We start from the raw sequence: 20,460 nt of genomic DNA on the forward strand, positions 1-20,460 counted from the left end.
ACGACCCAACAAGCTTGGTAAGAACTTTATCTACAATGCTCCAGTATTCTAGTGCAATATAATTGCTGATTTGCAGTCCTATGTTATAATTATTCTGTCAATGCCTCTTCCTTTCACATTTTCTTCACATCCACCCATTGAAAAAGTTATTTTTGTTGCTGTTGTTATTGTTGTTTGTGTTATTATCATTATCGTTTTCTTTGGTGTTCTGCACTCAAAGTTGAAACTATTTGTTACTGATTTCCTCATACACATGTAATTCTTGTTTGTGTTATTATCATTATCGTTTTCTTTGGTGTTCTGCACTCAAAGTTGAAACTATTTGTTACTGATTTCCTCATACACATGTAGTGGGTATTTATCTTACTCTTGTATTTCACTCAATGCTCTTAAATATCGTTCGTCTAATGTAAATAGATAGACTAAGTACTCGTATTATGTGTTTAAAAGGTCGAATAAATTTGAAGCAATGGAGCAGTTGCAAATGGGTAAAAGTTATAAATAAATGGTCGATTCCTATGTAAAAAGTTGGGGAAAATCCAAATCTGAGGTCAAAACTCCGAAAAAATAAGTTTAAAAGGTCGAAAATTCAATTTTTATAATGAAAGAGTTCAAAGATTTGTGACGTCAGACTTAACGCAGTTGCTATTTTTGTCCGCTCACCAGTATTTATGATCTCGTATGTTGTACAATAACTTTTGCTCTGGCAAAATCTAGTGGCGTGTCCTCCGTGGTAGATAGGGAAGCAATCAATCTACGGTTTCTATAGCCCCTTTTTTCCACTTACCGAAAATGGGAAGTGATTTATGTCCGATCTTACCACAAAAAGTTTTCAGTTCATCCAGAGTTTAAGAAATACTGGTCTGTCTAAATCAAACAAGTGACGTTAAAGGAACCCCTTGACACTGTGTCAATTCTCGTTTGTAAGATCGGCCATAAGTGATCATGATTATCCATCCTGGAGCAGATCGGCATTCTGCATTGTAAAAGGGTTACCAGTATTTATGATCTCGTATGTTGTACAATAACTTTTGCTCTGGCAAAATCTAGTGGAGTGTCCTCCGTGGTAGATAGGGAAGCAATCGATCTACGGTTTCTATAGCCCCTTTTTTCACTTACCGAAAATGGGAAGTGATTTATATCTGATCTTACCACAAAGAGTTTTCAGTTCATCCAGAGTTTAAGAAATACTGGCCTGTCCGCCTGTCTAAATCAAACAAGTGACGTTAAAGGAACCCGTTGACACTGTGTCAATTCTCGTTTGTAAGATCGGCCATAAGTGATTATGATTATCCATACTGGAGCAGATCGGCATTCTGCATTGTAAAAGGGTTTTATCGGCATACTGTACCTGGATTCTAAGACCCCCAGAAGTTCAGTAAACAGAGGTTCCCCTTTTGAAAATATCCCGGCACGCCACTACCAAATTCTATTCCATATGATTCCTCCATAACTTTTGCTGTAGCAAAACCCATTCCATCTTATATGATTCTGTTACACATGTTTATCTGTTCGAACCGTTTTGAGCCTGGTTTGTGGTTGTCATTTTCACTCGTAAATTCGCTGAATGGTTGGAAAGTATGAGACTTTGAACCATACCCACGTAGGTATTATACTCAGGTACTAGAAGAGTTACATTTTAGAATTTTTAGACCTTGAGTGGATTGATAAAAATAATTATGTATATGAATTATCTGAAGTTTGAATATTTGGAAGCTTCCTCTATTGACAACTCTTTGCATTATCAAAATCTTCCTTGATCATCGATTGTTCATTTCGTAGAAAACATCAAGAAAGTAAGACCTCATGTTAATCTGTCATTTCTGGTAACATGTTTTACCATATCCTTATCTGAATATTGTGGTTAAGCAATTTGCGTTCGAACAATAGCTGGTGACGGAAATATTTACCCAAATTTAGCCACAATCTGAATATGATCTTCTATAGAGAGAGTTTGAGACACCATATCCGACTTCGTAGATATTAAAACACATGCTGAAATTAAGAACAACATATTTATGCTCAACCGTATTTTGTACCTACGTGCTTAATGGTGCCCTGCAATTGCAAGTTGTACGAGTATATCTCCAGGTAATATGCAACTCCTTTCGTCGCAGCATATTCTAGTCTGCATATTTCTGTTCCAAGGTCATCGCATGCTGAATTCTTTACCTCCTGATCTAATTTCAAATGTCGCATCGCTCGAACCTGTTTTGAAGTCGAGTTCACATTGCAAACTTATAATTCTCCCGCGGAATTCGAAACAATATAATTCGCATGAATCAGAGCTAATTCTGATTTTCTTTACTCTAGTTATGAGGATTATAACATGATTGTGCATTTACTTATTTACCATTTCGTCCCAGATTTAATGAATTATAAGGAAAATGACAAGTTTGATTCGTATGTACAGCTCAGTTATGAGCATTTCGTCCCAGATTTAATGAATTATAAGGAAAATGACAAGTTTGATTCGTATGTACAGCTCAGTTATGATATTTTGACCTAGGGAACCATTTCGTCCCAGATTTAATGAATTATAAAGAAAATGACAAGTTTGATTCGTATGTACAGCTCAGTTATGATATTTTGACCTAGGGAAAAAACCTCACCTTTATATTTCTCTGTGGGAATCGAATTAATTGAACCAATTTCATAATTTTAACCATTTTTATTCATATTGTTTTTATGCGTGAGACAGGCTTGATTTAGATAAAAATCTTACTGAACCAGCTGGTAATACATGTGGATCTGATGAAATTTGAACCATCTTTGGTAGTTTCCATGTTAATTCCAACTTGTATGTTTTGAGATGCCGTTAGTCGCACTAATGCTCGTATTATTGTTATTTTTACCTTTTCTGTCATATTTTTGTTGGCAGTCTCCTTCTCCCTTGTGTCATTTGAAGCTTCCTCAATCTTGATTAGACTTTGCGAAATTCTAGATTAACTTTGGTCCTTAGAAACCGTTAGTCACATTAATGTTGGTATTAAATTTGTTATTTTTATCTTTTCTGTCATATTTCTTGTTGGCAGTCTCCTTCTCCCTTGTGTCATTTGAAGCTTCCTCAATCTTGATTAGACTTTGCGAAATTCTAGATTAACTTTGGTCCTGAGATGCCGTTAGTCGCACTAATGCTCGTATTAAATTTGTTATTTTTATCTTTTCTGTCATATTTTTGTTGGCAGTCTCTTTCTCCCTTGTGTCATTTTAAGCTTCCTCAATCTTGATTAGACTTTGCGAAATTCTAGATTAACTTTGGTCCTTCACTCTTCTACAAGGCTTTATTTGTCATCATTATTGCTGTGGCAATCTCGTAACGATCATTACGGGACTCTGGTTGTCCCATTCATCATATGGTCGTAGAATGGGATTTGTATTGTCAGGAATATGTTGAAAGTTGTAGACTGGGTCTCCGAACACACCAGACTGAGTCAAGGTTATTTCATGTCAGTCAAACCTGGTGACCGGTGAAGGAACCAAACTCGAGTTTTTGGGAGGGCCAATAGCAGAGTCTATTTTCTGGAAATCTCTTTGCGTTATCCACAATTTCCCCTGTTCTGAAGCCCTTTTATTTCGTTCTCATACTTCCCATATTGTCTCATTTATGATCTCGCCTAGATCATATCTCTTCTCTCAAATGGGACATTACTGTTACAGCGGAATTACATTATTTATGTATATGATGGTATCTTTTATATCTTTGAGTGTTTCGTTCTCATACTTCCCATATTGTCTCATTTATGTGATCTCGCCTAAATCATATCTCTTCTCTCAAATGGGACATTACTGTTACAGCGGAATTACATTATTTATGTATATGATGGTATCTTTTATATCTTTGAGTCCAGGTACATTTTGAGATTTGCTTTCTGTGCAACAGTAAAATCTTGAGCTTTTTTTCAAGTCCAGTTACTTTCATAACCAATGATATCTTACGTTGTGTTTTCCTGTTTACACGGAGTTTTATCTGGAGGGTGTGACCTGGTAATAAATTTAGAAACAAAATACCTAAACCTTCTTCTATTTACACAGAATACCTTTAATAACACTTATTACATCTTGAAATAGCATAATTTGGGCTCTAAACGCCGGATTTAAACTTTGGAGGTAACCTGACGTGGAGTTTTTACTATCACTTTAGTTCAGTGAAGAATCCAAGGTGCTGTCAACTGTGTTCTCAAAATCCTTATAAATTTACCAATGGCTCAGTTCATAGATGGTTCATTGGACCAATTCAGTAGTTCAAAACAAACTGAGCTCAAGCATTTCAAAAGAGTCTACAAGTCCTGTGGTTGAGATCTAAATAAGATGTGAAAACAAAATTCCAGATTGTAATTTTAAAATTTTCAATTAAAAAAGGCTTTTACTGGAACCTCAAATGATCATCTTTCAGCTACCAAAGGAATAGCTATCCGCATTTGACTTCTCCTGGAATTCTGTACAGTCATATGTAACTGAATAGTTGACTACGTAACTTGTGTTCACTTGGTCTTGATATCATTGAAGTTCAATATTTCATCATGTTTGTTCTTGAGTCAGTTGCTATGGAAATAAAAATCACCTAAGATACCCAGGTCTGTCAGACCTAGCTTTTTCAACCAAACACGGTCAAGACGGTCTGACAGACCTAAGTCTGCGAGACCGTGGTCTTCCAGACGGTCTCAGCGTGGGTGGTTGGCCTGATAGGTCCCTACTACAATACGGGCATAAGCTATTGAGCATTCTAGGACGCAGACACTGGGTCTAATGTCACTGAGGTGTTTCATCGCTACGAAACGAAAAAGGGGAAAAAGTTATTAAGGAAAAAATGCAACTGCCTCATTCGCAGTCGCAGTCCAAACCCTGGTTCTAATGCATGGAGTATAAAAATGTTAATCCAAGAAGAGTAATTATCATTAATAACGGTGCCCCACTACATGAGGGTTAATAAGACGGTCTGACAGACCTAAGTCTGCGAGACCGCGGTCTTCCAGACGGTCTCAGCGTGGGTGGCTGGCCTGATAGGTCCTTACAACAATACGAGCATAAGCCATTGAGCATTCTAGGACGCAGACACTGGGTCTAATGTCACTGAGGTGTTTCATCGCTACGAAACAGAAAAGGGGAAAAAGTTATTAAGGAAAAAAGATGCAACTGCCTCATTCGCAGCCCAGACCCTGGTTCTAATGCATGGAGTATAAAAATGTTAATCCAAGAAGAGTAATTATCATTAATAACGGTGCCCCACTACATGAGGGTTAATTCAAATGAGATTAATAATCCATTAAGGAAAAAAGATGCAACTGCCTCATTCGCAGCCCAGACCCTGGTTCTAATGCATGGAGTATAAAAATGTTAATCCAAGAAGAGTAATTATCATTAATAACGGTGCCCCACTACATGAGGGTTAATTCAAATGAGATTAATAATCCAGACAGCTCTAGCAAGTTATGAAATGGAACTACCATGAGGTCTTATGGTCAGACTTTGAACCCATAAGAATCTATGAATGACGGGCTCAGTCAAACCACTTTTTTTCGCTTAACCTGTAATTATTCTGATAATATGTATTAAGTTTTTTTTTCGAATCTAAATTGTCGCTGGCCAGTTTATTAGCTCGTAGCGGTCTGAATGTGTCTGGGGCAGATCTGAATTTTTTTAATGGGAGAACTCCGCCCTCTATTGGCACTTGTGTTGACTCATTAGGGAAAGATTTGAGGATAATCAATTCAGGAGATCGACCCCCGAACAAAAAATCTTCTTTATCTTTTAGCTAATTGTTTTTTTTTTTTTTTCTTTTTTTCGCAAAGTCCATTGAGCGAACTGCAGATTTGGTTCCAATGTAGATAATTCAGGTTTCGTCTGTTCGAGTTCTTCAGGTATTATGTGCATGAATTTCTGTGGGAGTTTGTACCCTACCTAATGATGTCAGATGCTAGGTCAACATTTGAGGACACCACAAAGTAACCCTATGAATTGTACAGTCGAACCTGGATATAAGAGAATCCGGGGGACCGACCTTTTTTTCTCTTATATCCAGGTTTCCACTAAATCCAGTTTCTCTAATGTAGGTAATTCAGGTTTCGTCTGTTCGAGTTCTTCAGGTATTATATGTGCATGAATTTATGTGGGAGTTTGTACCCTACCTAATGATGCCAGATGCTAGGTCAACATTTGGGGACACCACAAAGTAACCCTATGAATTGTACAGTCGAACCTGGATATAAGAGAATCCGGGAGACCGACCTTTTTTTCTCTTATATCCAGGTTTCCACTAAATCCAGTTTCTCTTATAATGTGACTTTTGGACAAATGCTTTTACATAGAGGTCCGAGGTAAGAGGATTCTCTTACATAGAGGTAGGTAAATCGATTACCTTGGGCCAGAAAAAAATTCTTTTATATCGAGGTTTTCTCTTATATCCAGGTTTCCCTTATATTTCTTCTCTTATATCCAGGTTTTTGGCTCAAAATTAAGGTCCCAGAAAATTTTCTCTTATATCCAGGTTCGACTGTAATCGAAATATCACAGCATTTTTACATCTTGGTGGATGCCTCGGTAACTTTGTGAAGGTTCTTTTTTCTCTACCTCTCTATCTAGAGTATTTTTACTTCTTTTTTTAAAGTAATGGATGGTGGGAATCGAACCTGCGACCTTCTGGGCCCAATCAAACCTAGCCATGATAACAAGCGCGTTACCATTGAACCAACCGTGTCTCAATGTCCCATATTGTACAAACTACAAACCAAGTCCCAGAAAATTTTCTCTTATATCCAGGTTCGACTGTAATCGAAATATCACAGCATTTTTACATCTTGATGTATGCCTCGATAACTTTGTGCAGTTTTTTTCTCTATCTCTCTATCTAGAGTATTTTTACTTCTTTTTTTAAAGTAATGGATGGTGGGAATCGAACCTGCGACCTTCTGGTCCCAATCAAACCTAGCCATGATAACAAGCGCGTTACCATTGAACCAACCGTGTCTCAATGTCCCATATTGTACAAACTACAAACCAAGATTTTCTGATTTTTTCATCATCATTACTTGGAAATAATGACATTACTAATGATTGTGTAAGGTACCCATGAGCTTAAGTAACCGGCATAAGTTATGTTTTTCTTGTGGAATCCAGGACCAAGTTACCCGCCATTTTTCCCTCTTCTGAGGTCATTTATCCAGCATTCTACAGATTTATTGCGCTCGAGTGTTGTCACACACACTATCGTCCAATTGCTAGTAGAAAACATGGTCAAGTTAGGACGTTTTTTCTCCCTTCTAAGTAACGACAGTAAATTGCTGTGAAAATTGAATAGTAAGCTCAATGATAAAATAATAATCGCTCGTATTTTTTCATCTCCTTCAAAAACATGGAGTTATTATTTTTTGTGTGTGAAAATATAAGGCCGAGGTAACGGACGTTTTTTCTCCCTTCTAAGTAACGACAGTAAATTGCTGTGAAAATTGAATAGTAAGCTCAATGATACAATAATAATCGCTCGTATTTTTTCATCTCCTTCAAAAACATGGAGTTATTATTTTTTGTGTGTGAAAATATAAGGCCGAGGTAAACATGATTTAGTGCTGACCAGCAATCAGTAATAAGTACTAGTGGACGCACCTTAATAAAGATAAATAAAACAAGTAATAGGTAGTCACCGAGGTAAACATGATTTAGCGCTGACCAGTAATCAGTAATAAGTACTAGTGGACGCACCTTAATAAAGACAAATAAAACAAGTAATAGGTAGTCGCTGATAAATAGTAGTAGTAACTACCTGCTACCTATAGCGTATATCACCGAACAGGGAATCATAGGTAATGGGTAGTCGCTGATAAATAGTAGTAGTAACTACCTGCTACCTATAGCGTATATCACCGAACAGGGAATCATAAGATTTATGACATCCCAATGTAGTTTAAGTTTTGCTAATTCCAGCTCTCCTAAAAATACCGGCGAAGAAAACGCAGGTTAATTTTCTTTTACAAGAAGAAGAAAAATGACATAAAATCTAAACGTCATGTAAGCCCCGAACCCTCGTACTCCTGATTTCAAGTCCATGCCCTCTACCAGCAGCGCCGTTTATAATCCCAAGAAGTTGATCAGATTTATAATTCCAAGAAGATGATTTTCAGACCAAATTATTGGTTTCTCTCCCTGCCCAATATCTCACGATCCCGTCACGTTATTGGTCGGTTTTTTGCCACCAGTGCCACCTATAGCGTATATCACCGAACAGGGAATCATAAGATTTATGACGTCCCAATGTAGTTTAAGTTTTGCTAATTCCAGCTTTCCTAAAAATACCGGCGAAGAAAACGCAGGTTAATTTTCTTTTACAAGAAGAAGAAGAAGAAGAAGAAGAAGAAGAAAAAAAAATGGCATAAAATCTAAACGTCATGTAGGCCCCGAACCCTCGTACTCCTGATTTCAAGTCCATGCCCTCTACCAGCAGTCAGATCCATCATGGGCTTAATATGACAGAATCGTAAACAATAGAGTTTGACAGTACTTGGCACTATCTATCATCTTTGCTGAAACAATAATGGTTTAGTTTCTAGCTAGAAGAAAAAATGGCATAAAATCTAAACGTCATGTAGGCCCCGAACCCTCGTACTCCTGATTTCAAGTCCATGCCCTCTACCAGCAGCGCCGTTTATAATCCCAAGAAGTTGATTTTCAGATTTATAATCCCAAGAAGATGATTTTCAGACCAAATTATTGGTTTCTCTCCCTGCCCAATATCTCACGATCCCGTCACGTTATTGGTCGGTTTTTTGCATTTCTCGGTAACGTAATTTTCCCTCTCGGCATCGTCAGTTGACGAAAAACCACAGACTTGAAACACTTTGCGCTCGGAGAATCTAACCGCAGAAACTGAATTATCAAGTGATTACCATTGACTTCGAAAATATTCAGGACCGAAATCGTTTGCCAAGTCAGGCAAAGTAGAATAAAGAGACCAGGCAGCAAAGTGGAATAAACAGATCAGGTTTTGGGTGGATTGAGAAATCCTAGGCTGTGTAAAACTAGTAGAAATGAAACTAAAATAGATATTAAAGCGGTCATTTGGATGTGCCTTCTAAGCCAAGGTCTGTGGATTGAAAGAAGGTCTCAACAGATTGAAAGTCTGATCAGCAACAACGGAAGGATAAGATGAGAAGTAAAAAGTACAAAACCAGTCAAAAATTGTGACTCAAAATAAGCATTTGGTCTTGAATATGACAATCAGTTGCAAGATCTATGTAAATGTCTATTTAAAAAAATGCAGTTTCTTTGTGTTATTATATCACAACTTTGGTGCTCGCTGCAGCATTGTAGGATTTTCCCAATATCTCAATAATCCTAAAATCCAATGTTTACCTACCATGCTGGCAGTAAAAGGGTTTTATCGGCATACTGGACCTGGATTCCAAGACCCCCAGAAGTTCAGTAAACAGAGGATCCCCTTTTGAAAATATCCCGGCACGCCACTACCAAATTCTATTCCATATGATTCCTCCATAACTTTTGCTGTAGCAAAACCCATTCCATTGTTGAAGATATTACTCTCGTCTACTGGGTATGACGGATGGATGGTTTGGATCTTTTTGAACGAATATTTTCGAACGTTCAGAAATTCAGATCGTAAGCTGTGTCGACGGTCGTATATCCACATCGATTGATGGTCTTCAGAGATTTCAGTTTCCTGTGAAATCATTACATCCTAGAGATAAGTGCTCTTAAGTCCTAATTTTGGGTGAAAAATATGATACACCGAAGTCCCCCACCAACCTAAGTGGTGTAATAGTTAGCGCGTCGAACTTCAAATCTGGAGATCGGTGGATCGAGTCCAATGCAAGTCATAAAATTTAGTTTCCTGCAGAACGTACGCTGAACGACATTTTTGGCAAACATTCATGCTGAACACCTTTGAAGTTCCTCTGAAAAACCCCATTTTAAAAACGCAATTTTTCCCGACATTCTGTGGATGTTTCAAGATCTTTTCTGTAAAGTTCATCCTGTCACTTCCAACTGAAACGGACACACTGAGACACCCTGTCACCGAGTAGCTTTTAAATCAATGTTTTTAAAATCCTCTCTACACTTTAATTGAACTCTAGGGAGAATGAAAGTCATTAGAGGCATCGAACACATTTTACTACTGAAATTCTATTCATACCTATTAGCATTATAACGGACCAGGGACTTGAGCTAGGGAGGACTCTAAAGCTGTGTCCACACTTAGTTGACGCCTTCGATCGATGGTCGATCGCCTCCGTTTCCAAAAGGAAAAAAACGACTCTGCATAGCATCGAATCCAGTACTTCCAGTCGATGTCAATCGACCTGGGTCGAATTTAGTGAGAGCACACACCACCAGTCCACCCAACCCCTCCGGGGCCAACAGAAGGACACGCGGAGGATAAGGGTAACTTCCCGTACTCCCCGCCCCCATCCATCGACCCCCAAAAGGATGGAAAGACTGGAATGCAAACGCATAAGTACTACCCGTCAACTTTCTTGGACGATCTTGCCTGACATTACTATTATACTACATATTAAAAAGAAGCTACTGTCTTAACCGACTGTTCTCTGATACAGTTTACGACCCAACAAGCTTGGTAAGAACTTTATCTACAATGCTCCAGTATTCTAGTGCAATATAATTGCTGATTTGCAGTCCTATGTTATAATTATTCTGTCAATGCCTCTTCCTTTCACATTTTCTTCACATCCACCCATTGAAAAAGTTATTTTTGTTGCTGTTGTTGTTATTCTTGTTTGTGTTATTATCATTATCGTTTTCTTTGGTGTTCTGCACTCAAAGTTGAAACTATTTGTTACTGATTTCCTCATACACATGTAGTGGGTATTTATCTTACTCTTGTATTTCACTCAATGCTCTTAAATATCGTTCGTCCTCTATGAAATTATAGGTAAGTTCACCAGTATTTATGATCTCGTATGTTGTACAATAACTTTTGCTCTGGCAAAATCTAGTGGCGTGTCCTCCGTGGTAGATAGGGAAGCAATCGATCTACGACTTCTATAGCCCCTTTTTTCCACTTACCGAAAATGGGAAGTGATTTATGTCCGATCTTACCACAAAAAGTTTTCAGTTCATCCAGAGTTTAAGAAATACTGGTCTGTCTAAATCAAACAAGTGACGTTAAAGGAACCCCTTGACACTGTGTCAATTCTCGTTTGTAAGATCGGCCATAAGTGATCATGATTATCCATCCTGGAGCAGATCGGCATTCTGCATTGTAAAAGGGTTTTATCGGCATACTGGACCTGGATTCCAAGACCCCCAGAAGTTCAGTAAACAGAGGATCCCCTTTTGAAAATATCCCGGCACGCCACTACCAAATTCTATTCCATATGATTCCTCCATAACTTTTGCTGTAGCAAAACCCATTCCATCTTATATGATTCTGTTACACATGTTTATCTGTTCGAACCGTTTTGAGCCTGGTTTGTGGTTGTCATTTTCACTCGTAAATTCGCTGAATGGTTGGAAAGTATGAGACTTTGAACCATACCCACGTAGGTATTATACTCAGGTACTAGAAGAGTTACATTTTAGAATTTTTAGACCTTGAGTGGATTGATAAAAATAATTATGTATACTCGTATACCATCAAAAGTTATAAACCTATAAATTTGATAGGAATATCGTGAATGTGGTTTAGAGACAGATATCTTCTGAGATGGTACTCGGTGGAAAGTTTTTTGGTCGTTTGCTAACAGATTACTGTCGTATATATCATATTCTGGGCAAATTCGTCAACCACAATCATTGACATGTACCACAGCTCCATAGGATACTCGGTTAACTTTATGAAACAAGCTAGAGCTCAACACAGGCAAAAATATTAAGAAGAAGAAAGAAAGAAGAAGAAAATGAACATTTCGTTAATTACCTAAATTGAATATTATTTGATGGTTCTAAGATCTAAGGATAAAGAAGTTGTCTTCCTAGGTGACATAATCGTACCTTTATGAAACAAGCTAGAGCTCAACACAGCCAAAAATATTAAGAAGAAGAAAAAGAACATTTCGTTAATTACCTAAATTGAATATTATTTTATTTGATGGTTCTAAGATCTAAGGATAAAGAAGTTGTCTTCCTAGGTGACATAATCGCCATTTTGAGAGGCTTAAAAGAACTGTTAAATCATTTGATCTCACAATGTCAATATTACTTACCTAATTTCGGCAATAAAATGTTCTTCTTTGCTTCTTCTTTTGCAAATTTTTTGGATGTTCTTAATTTTTTTACGTCTTCCCATAAGAATGTTGCTTGGGTCTCATCAATATAGTGGACTTTCACTTTTAAGATAAGCACTATTGGGCACGGGGCAGTTTGATTTACTTTGATGTCATTTGACACTTTTGTTGATTTTTTCCTTTTTTATAGGCAGGTCAACACTTAACCTATCCTCTCTTAATAGATAGGCTGAAGTCCTCAAGTTTCTTCTTATTTTTCTTTTAAGTGACTTTGTCCTTATCAAAGTGAGAGTGGACTCAAATTTGTTCGAGAAATCTAATATCAACAATGCTACAAATACTAATTACCTGATTTCGGCAATAAAATGTTCTTCTTTGCTTCTTCTTTTGCAAATTTTTTTGATGTTCTTAATTTTTTTACGTCTTCCCATAAGAATGTTGCTTGGGTCTCATCAATATAGTGGACTTGCATCAATAGAGTGGACTTTCACTTTTAATATAAGCACTATTGGGCACGGGGCAGTTTGATTTACTTTGATGTCATTTGACACTTTCGTTGATTTTTTCCTTTTTTTTATAGCCAGGTCAACACTTAACCTATCCTCTCTTAATAGATAGGCTGAAGTCCTCAATTTTTCTTTTAAGTGACTTTGTCCTTATCAAAGTGAGAGTGGACTCAAATTTGTTCGAGAAATCTAATATCAACAATTCTACAAATATTACTTTTGTCTGTACATTACCATGGATTGCCGCTATTCTTAATACATATCAAAGTCCGTGTCAACAGCCACGAGACTCACGACAGAAATCCTGAGCGACCTGCTTACCACATCCAATGTTTGGTCAAGACGGCTTCCAATCTTAATGCTGACAATAAATCACCCGTTGTCACTTTGGAAAGTAAGGCGGCTACAAATATTACTTTTGTCTGTACATTACCATGGATTGCCGCTATTCTTAATACATATCAAAGTCCGTGTCAACAGCCACGAGACTCATGAATAAAATCGATGTAAAAAAAGGCCCAAGTAGAAAAGGATGATGAAGAGCATGAACGAGAAGAAAAACTAACAGCAGAGTCTGCTCTAAGAAGGCTACCGGTGGTGTAGTGGTCAAGGCGCTCGCCTGGTAAACAGGAGGGCGTGGGTTCAATCCCAGCCGAGGTATGGTTGCTTACCACATCCAATGTTTGGTCAAGACGGCTTCCAATCTTAATGCTGACAATAAATCACCCGTTGTCACTTTGGAAAGTAAGGCGATTACACTAAAACAATGGATCGGTCCAAGTACAATTTTAGAGAGACCATTAATAGTGTTAATATTAGATACCATTATCATTTCATTTGCAAATAGCGTCTTGTAATGCCCAAATGTTGTAACCATTATCATTTCATTTGCAAATAGCGTCTTGTAATGCCCAAATGTTGTGTCAATTTGACAAAATAACTACGGACTGTTTCAGTAAGATTAGTATTTATTTATTTTTTTCATCACATTTCATTATTATTTTCTCAACTTTTGGTGTTTTGGTTACCAAATATGATAAATTTTAATAACTGACCATCATAATTCATCACATTTCATTATTATTTTCTCAACTTTTGGTGTTTTGGTTACCAAATATGATAAATTTTAATAACTGACCATCATAACCGCTCCAAATACAATTTTAGAGAGACCATTAATAGTGTTAATATTAGATACCATTGTAACCATTATAAAATAACTACGGACTGTTTCAGTAAGATTGGTATTTATTTATTTTTTCCATCACATTTCATTATTATTTTCTCAACTTTTGGTGTTTTGGTTACCAAATATGATAAATTTTAATAACTGACCATCATAAATATTAGTACAGAAGACTACCGTCATGAAGACTACCAGTTGACAAACCTATTCCAGTACATAAATCCTATGATCATGATGTATTAGAAATTGGAATATTTTAGAATAAATTAGAGATTTGATCCTCGTCAAATTTTCACTTTTTTGGAAGACCATCCTGACCTCAGAGTTTTAGCGAAGAACCTGATCAACTTATCCAACATTCAAAGTATTCAAACCACAGAACTTTGAAAGTTTCAAGTTCGGTAATAAAATAGAAACAAAATACCTAAACCTTCTTCTATTTACACAAAATACCTTCAATAACACTTATTACATCTTTAAATAGCATAATTTGGGCTCTAAACGCCGGATTTAAACTTTGGAGGTAATCTGACTTGGAGTTTTTACTATCACTTTAGTTCAGTGAAGAATCCAAGGTGCTGTCAACTGTGTTCTCAAAATCCCTATAAATTTACCAATGGATCAGTTCATAGATGGTTCATTGGACCAATTCAGTAGATCAAAACAAACTGAGCTCAAGCATTTCAAAAGAGTCTACAAGTCCTATGGTTGAGATCTAAATAAGATGTGAAAACAAAATTCCAGATTGTAATTTTAAAAAAGGCTTTTACTGGAACCTCAAATGATTATCTTTCAGCTACCAAAGGAATAGCTATCCGCATTTGACTTCTCCTGGAATTCCGGATAGTTTCAAATACCCATAAAATCATGTTTCACACAAAATACCTAAACCTTCTTCTATTTACACAAAATACCTTTAATAACACTTGTTACATCTTTAAATAGCATAATTTGGACTCTAAACGCCGGATTTAAACTTTGGAGGTAATCTGACTTGGAGTTTATACTATCACTTTAGTTCAGTGAAGAATCCAAGGTGCTTCATAGATGGTTCATTGGACCAATTCAGTAGATCAAAACAAACTGAGCTCAAGCATTTCAAAAGAGTCTACAAGTCTTATGGTTGAGATCTAAATAAGATGTGAAAACAAAATTCCAGATTGTAATTTTAAAATTTTCCATTAAAAAAGGCTTTTACTGGAACCTCAAATGATCATCTTTTAGCTACCAAAGGAATAGCTATCCGCATTTGACTTCTCCTGGAATTCCGGATAGTTTCAAATACCCATAAAATCATGTTTCACAAGGTAACTGAGAGATTCATCCCAATCTGGCAACTAGTCAACCCATTATTCGTCCTCATACGAGTAATATATAAAATAGATACCCATCATAACATTTTATTTGCGTTAAACCGACTCATTATGATAAAATATGAGGAACTAATCATTACACCATATAAAATAGATACCCATCATAACATTTTATTTGCGTTAAACCGACTCATTATGATAAAATATGAGGAACTAATCATTACACCGCGTGAGGAATTTACCATTCACGTGCCAGAAGACATAAGAAGATCCTATGGTGAATTGGTTTTGTAGGAATTGAATCGTAAGCATGTCGAAAATTCTCATTTAAAGTTCGTAAATTGTTCATCCTCTCACTTATAATACAAGATACAATATATTTATTTAATGTTTATCAATTTTACAATAATTATAATGGTTATTATTATTATTATTTCGTTATTAAATTGTTATCTTCAAAGTGTTTATGTAAGGTATTTTTGGTATTTGTTTTGTTGACTCCCGAAATTAAGGAGATTGTACTTGGACTATGTTTGAGAGATTGGTTGGGGTTTAGGTTCTGGTGAGCTATCTCCTAATTGAAATGTAAATTTTGGTAATATATTAGTTATTACTGGGATCAGGAAACTAGGTGTGAGTGGGTGTCGGTTTTGTCCTTAGTGATTAGAATGTTTTTTAATGAATGTTATTTCAATTTGGTAGAGGACTCAGATTAAATTTGCATTTGGTTTGAGGTACTTGAGAAGGGAGATGTCAAAGTTCTTATTAGTTATTACTGGGATCAGGAAACTAGGTGTGAGTGGGTGTCGGTTTTGTCCTTAGTGATTAGAATGTTGTTTAATGAATGTTATTTCAATTTGGTAGAGGACTCAGATTAAATTTGCATTTGGTTTGAGGTACTTGAGAAGGGAGATGTCAAAGTTCGTTAGAATGTTGTTTAATGAATGTTATTTCAATTTGGTAGAGGACTCAGATTAAATATGCATTTGGTTTGAGGTACTTGAGAAGGGAGATGTCAAAGTTCATTGTCTAATTACAACACAACCAAATCTTTATCATTAACTTGTTACATGAGTTGAGAGACATTCATTGATAATAGTATGGTTAATTTGACTACTGTAACATTTTGCCTTGGATCGTGGAAGAAACATCTTTCCCCTTTATGTGCACGGTAAAGTTGATCTTTTTCGCTCATATTTCTTCCTTAAGTAACCACCAGCAATCAGAAATAGAGGTTTCAATAACTTCAATTGAATTCTTTCGAAACACACTTAACTTGTTACATGAGTTGAGAGACATTCATTGATAATAGTATGGTTAATTTGACTACTGTAACATTTTACCTTGGATCGCGGAAGAAACATCTTTCCCCTTTATGTGCACGGTAAAGTTGACCTTTTTCGCTCATATTTCTTCCGTAAGTAACCACCAGCAATCAGAAATAGAGGTTTCAATAACTTCAATTGAATTCTTTCGAAACACACTTGATATATCTTTTTTCTTTTCATATCTTTTTTTCTTTTCCTTCAGAAAACTCAAATCATTCAGTTACAATTAGCTCTGAGAAATATGTGGATTCTGAATTAGGTACTCAAGACAATGAAAACCAGTGGAAAACTGGGTCTTTTTGTAACAAAAAACGCGAGATGAGGACTTTTTTCTTTTCCTTCAGAAAACTCAAATCATTCAGTTACAATTAGCTCTGACAAATATGTGGATTCTGAATTAGGTACTCAAGACAATGAAAACCAGTGGAAAACTGGGTCTTTTTGTAACAAAAAACGCGAGATGAGGATTTTCTTTTCCTTCAGAAAACTCAAATCATTCAGTTACAATTAGCTCTGACAAATATGTGGATTCTGAATTAGGTACTCAAGACAATGAAAACCAGTGGAAAACTGGGTCTTTTTGTAACAAAAAACGCGAGATGAGGATTTACCTCAGAAAATCCCAGAATAAATATATTTTTTTCCCACGACTAAATAAATACAATGCCTTCTAGATACGAGTACCATGATACCAGAGCTTGACGAACGATTCATGAACTGGCACTAAACACTCGGATTTATCAACAGTTGAAAATCTTCGGCCTTAATTTATACCTGCGAAAATTCAACTTCCCACGACTAAATAAATACAATGCCTAATAGATACGAGATTACGAGTACCATGATACCAGAGCTCGACGAACGATTCATGAACTGGCACTAAACACTCGGATTTATCAACAGTTGAAAATCTTCGGCCTTAATTTATACTTGCGAAAATTCAATACTGATCCTTGCAGGGTGGGTTAGTAACAAAGTATGTAATTGTACATATTTTAACCAAGCACATGATAGATCTCCTAGGAATAATAAAGAAAAGAGAAAGGGTTAGTAACAAAGTATGTAATTGTACATATTTTAACCAAGCACATGATAGATCTCCTAGGAATAATAAAGAAAAGAGAAAAGGTTAGTAACAAAGTATGTAATTGTACATATTTTAACCAAGCACATGATAGATCTCCTAGGAATAATAAAGAAAAGACCTTCTTTCCTTATATCCAGCAGTGTACAATAGTGGTCCACAATCAACACAATCCTATCCAATTCGTAAATGACTCATCGCTTCGAAAAACACTCAATATGTAAATTCAAATCCTCACCCAAAGTTCGCCAGATATAATCCTAACAAGGCCACTGTTGTTGTGCTTGAAACAATCAATTAAATTATATAATGACGAGGAATTGACCGGAGCATTAGGATATTCGGATCGATCCATGTGTTGTAAATCACTAATCCTGCCTCGGGTGATGGAACACTCTTCAAGTCTAACCTAACCCGCCTGTGCCATATCGACAGTTTGGTTGTTTTGTTCTTTTGCCACCTAGTTTGGTTACTTCTGTTTGTCTTCACCATGTTGTTTTAAAGGTCATTTCTTCATTTTCTTTTTTGAAATCTAGTTTTGATACTTTCTGTTACATCTAAATTGTTCATTTATTCTTTCCCACCTAAGTTGTAGATACTTTCTGTTATGTACCTCTATGTTTGATGGCTCATTTGCCATCTTTTTTTTTTTTTTTTTTTTTTTTTTTTTCTTCACCATTTTGTTTTAAAGGTCATTTCTTCATTTTCTTTTTTGAAATCCAGTTTTGATACTTTCTGTTACATCTAAATTGTTCATTTATTCTTTCCCACCTAAGTTGTATGTAGATACTTTTTGTTATGTACCTCTATGTTTGATGGCTCATTTGCCATCTTTTTTTTTTTTTTACGAAGTTTTGATTTTGTTCTATCTTCTATTCATCAAAGCGATTTGTTAGGATACCTTTTCAATTGGCCTGTCCGTTTGCATACGTCAACGCTGTTTATAATCTTATTAAATGGTTCTCTAATATTTTGCTTAATCCAAGTCTACAAAGCTGTCACCTATAATCCCTCGCACGACAGTCAACGTCTGGATAGATTTGCCGCTTTTGATCATTTCAGTGTTTGAAGAACTTTATTCAATCATCTTAAGGTTAATCCTGTCTCCATAAAGCAGTATCTTTACTCTACATTGATTGACCTCTGCCACTGTACTAGGGCAACTGCCAATCTTGCCGTTGTCTTGACTGGACTATTAATTCCGAGAGTGTTATAAATGTTACATTTTTCTCTCCGTATATCCTTCGAAACTTTTGCATATTAATGAAAAGAAGAAAAAAATCTCGACTAACATAAACTTGCTACAATTATAAAGTTGAACTCAGGTAACCTTTGAGAACTTTACGGTAGTGTTGCTTAACTCTTTTGCTGTTCCATTTGATATTAGTACGTAGGTGGTTCTTTATTGAGTAAAGAGAGCAGTTTGAAAATCACCAAATCATCAGCTTGGTTTGAGAGCTCGGTTGAATTTATGTAATCCAAATTTAAGTGAAATTTGAAAGGAAATGAAAAGTTTACCATACGCCATACAAAGATGGAACAGGATTGCCTTTGTTTCATTGTTGAAATAAAATTTAAGATATTTACGATTCCTATACGAATTGAGAATTTGCTGTTGGCAACTCAGCTTCTTTGAACCCTAAAGAGCTCTACCATTCTACCGAAGGCATAGAAGAGTCTATACATACAGGTATTAACATAGAGCATATTAACAGATATTATGTGCGTAAAAACGTATACGGTTCATATGTATATTGGCACTTTGATATTGTTTATGAGGCTGGGAACAGAAATATGAGACCTAGTGAGTAGTCGGTCCAAGAACTACGTTATGAGCTAAAGAGTCAAAGTTACTACCGTACTAGCGTACTACTAGTCCATTTTTGGGCCAGGTTGTAAATTACTGCTGTTGTGCCCGTATGAATGAATCCCAGAATCCCTATGACTATGGGGAGAAGCTTTTGTTTTCATTGCTAAAATTAGGGTTTCCTCAAAAGAAATGGGACTAGGAACTACATGTCCTATTTTACAGTCTAAATAGAGCACTATAAGTGCATACTATAACTAATATGCTTGCCTCTTGTACCTTCATCTATGGCCCGTCATCTACGAATTTATTCCATGATTTTAAAATTTTAATTTGTTTCCACTTTCCAGATTTGCTGGTAATGGAGATTTCGGCATTCAAGAACTACTCACACTAAAGAGACAATAATTTCGGTAAGTAAAAACAAATAAACGAATTATGACTTGAATAAAATCGATGTAAAAAAAGGCCCAAGTAGAAAAGGATGATCAAGAGGATGAACGAGAAGAAGAAGAACTAACAGCAGAGTCTGCTCTAAGAAGGCTACCGGTGGTGTAGTGGTCAAGGCGCTCGCCTGGTAAACAGGAGGGCGTGAGTTCAATAGTCACTCACTGTACCATTCATTCTTACACTGTCTGCTTCTCCCTGTTAAATAACTTCTGAACCACTCTGGTGAAAGTAGTTGAAGTTCCCAAGTTGATCAACTCTGTAATCATAGTATTCATTCACAAAATCAAACGCCTTACCAATGTCAATTTCTAACTCCGGCCCTGCACTCTCAACCAAACCAACGTTTGCTCTTTTTTTTCTAGTTCAATGCAACAGCTCTAGATATTGTCCCTACAAAACTGCCTTTACAATCATAAGGCATTGCCTAAAAAAATCTAACAATAATTTCCAAATCGCAGTATTCTCTTCCCAACATAATTCTACTACAGGCCCTTTTGCCAACTAAAATGGCATTGCTAATAATATCGAACGGTTTGTCCGATTTTGAAAATACTGATTTAATTTTTGAACCTATTGGTTGTTTCCGTTTTCC

General features: G+C 36.3%; 2 protein-coding genes across 3 annotated transcripts in view; one reads left to right on the forward strand and one right to left on the reverse strand.

The window, feature by feature from the left end:
* The window catches only part of LOC113466969, a 95,796-nt gene that overhangs the window by 61,568 nt on the left and 13,768 nt on the right, over nucleotides 1–20,460 (reverse strand). The gene's annotated exons all lie outside the window — the stretch shown is intronic.
* LOC103508144 overlaps nucleotides 1–20,460 on the forward strand; it is a 71,106-nt gene that overhangs the window by 24,846 nt on the left and 25,800 nt on the right. The window contains exon 2 of the mRNA XM_008472679.3: nucleotides 19,769–19,831. The gene's annotated coding sequence lies outside the window, so the exon portion shown is untranslated. The remainder of the gene's footprint in view (nucleotides 1–19,768; nucleotides 19,832–20,460) is intronic.

Source organism: Diaphorina citri, unplaced genomic scaffold, assembly GCF_000475195.1.
Source record: "Diaphorina citri unplaced genomic scaffold, Diaci psyllid genome assembly version 1.1 scaffold372, whole genome shotgun sequence".
NCBI classification, from domain to species: domain Eukaryota; kingdom Metazoa; phylum Arthropoda; class Insecta; order Hemiptera; family Psyllidae; genus Diaphorina; species Diaphorina citri.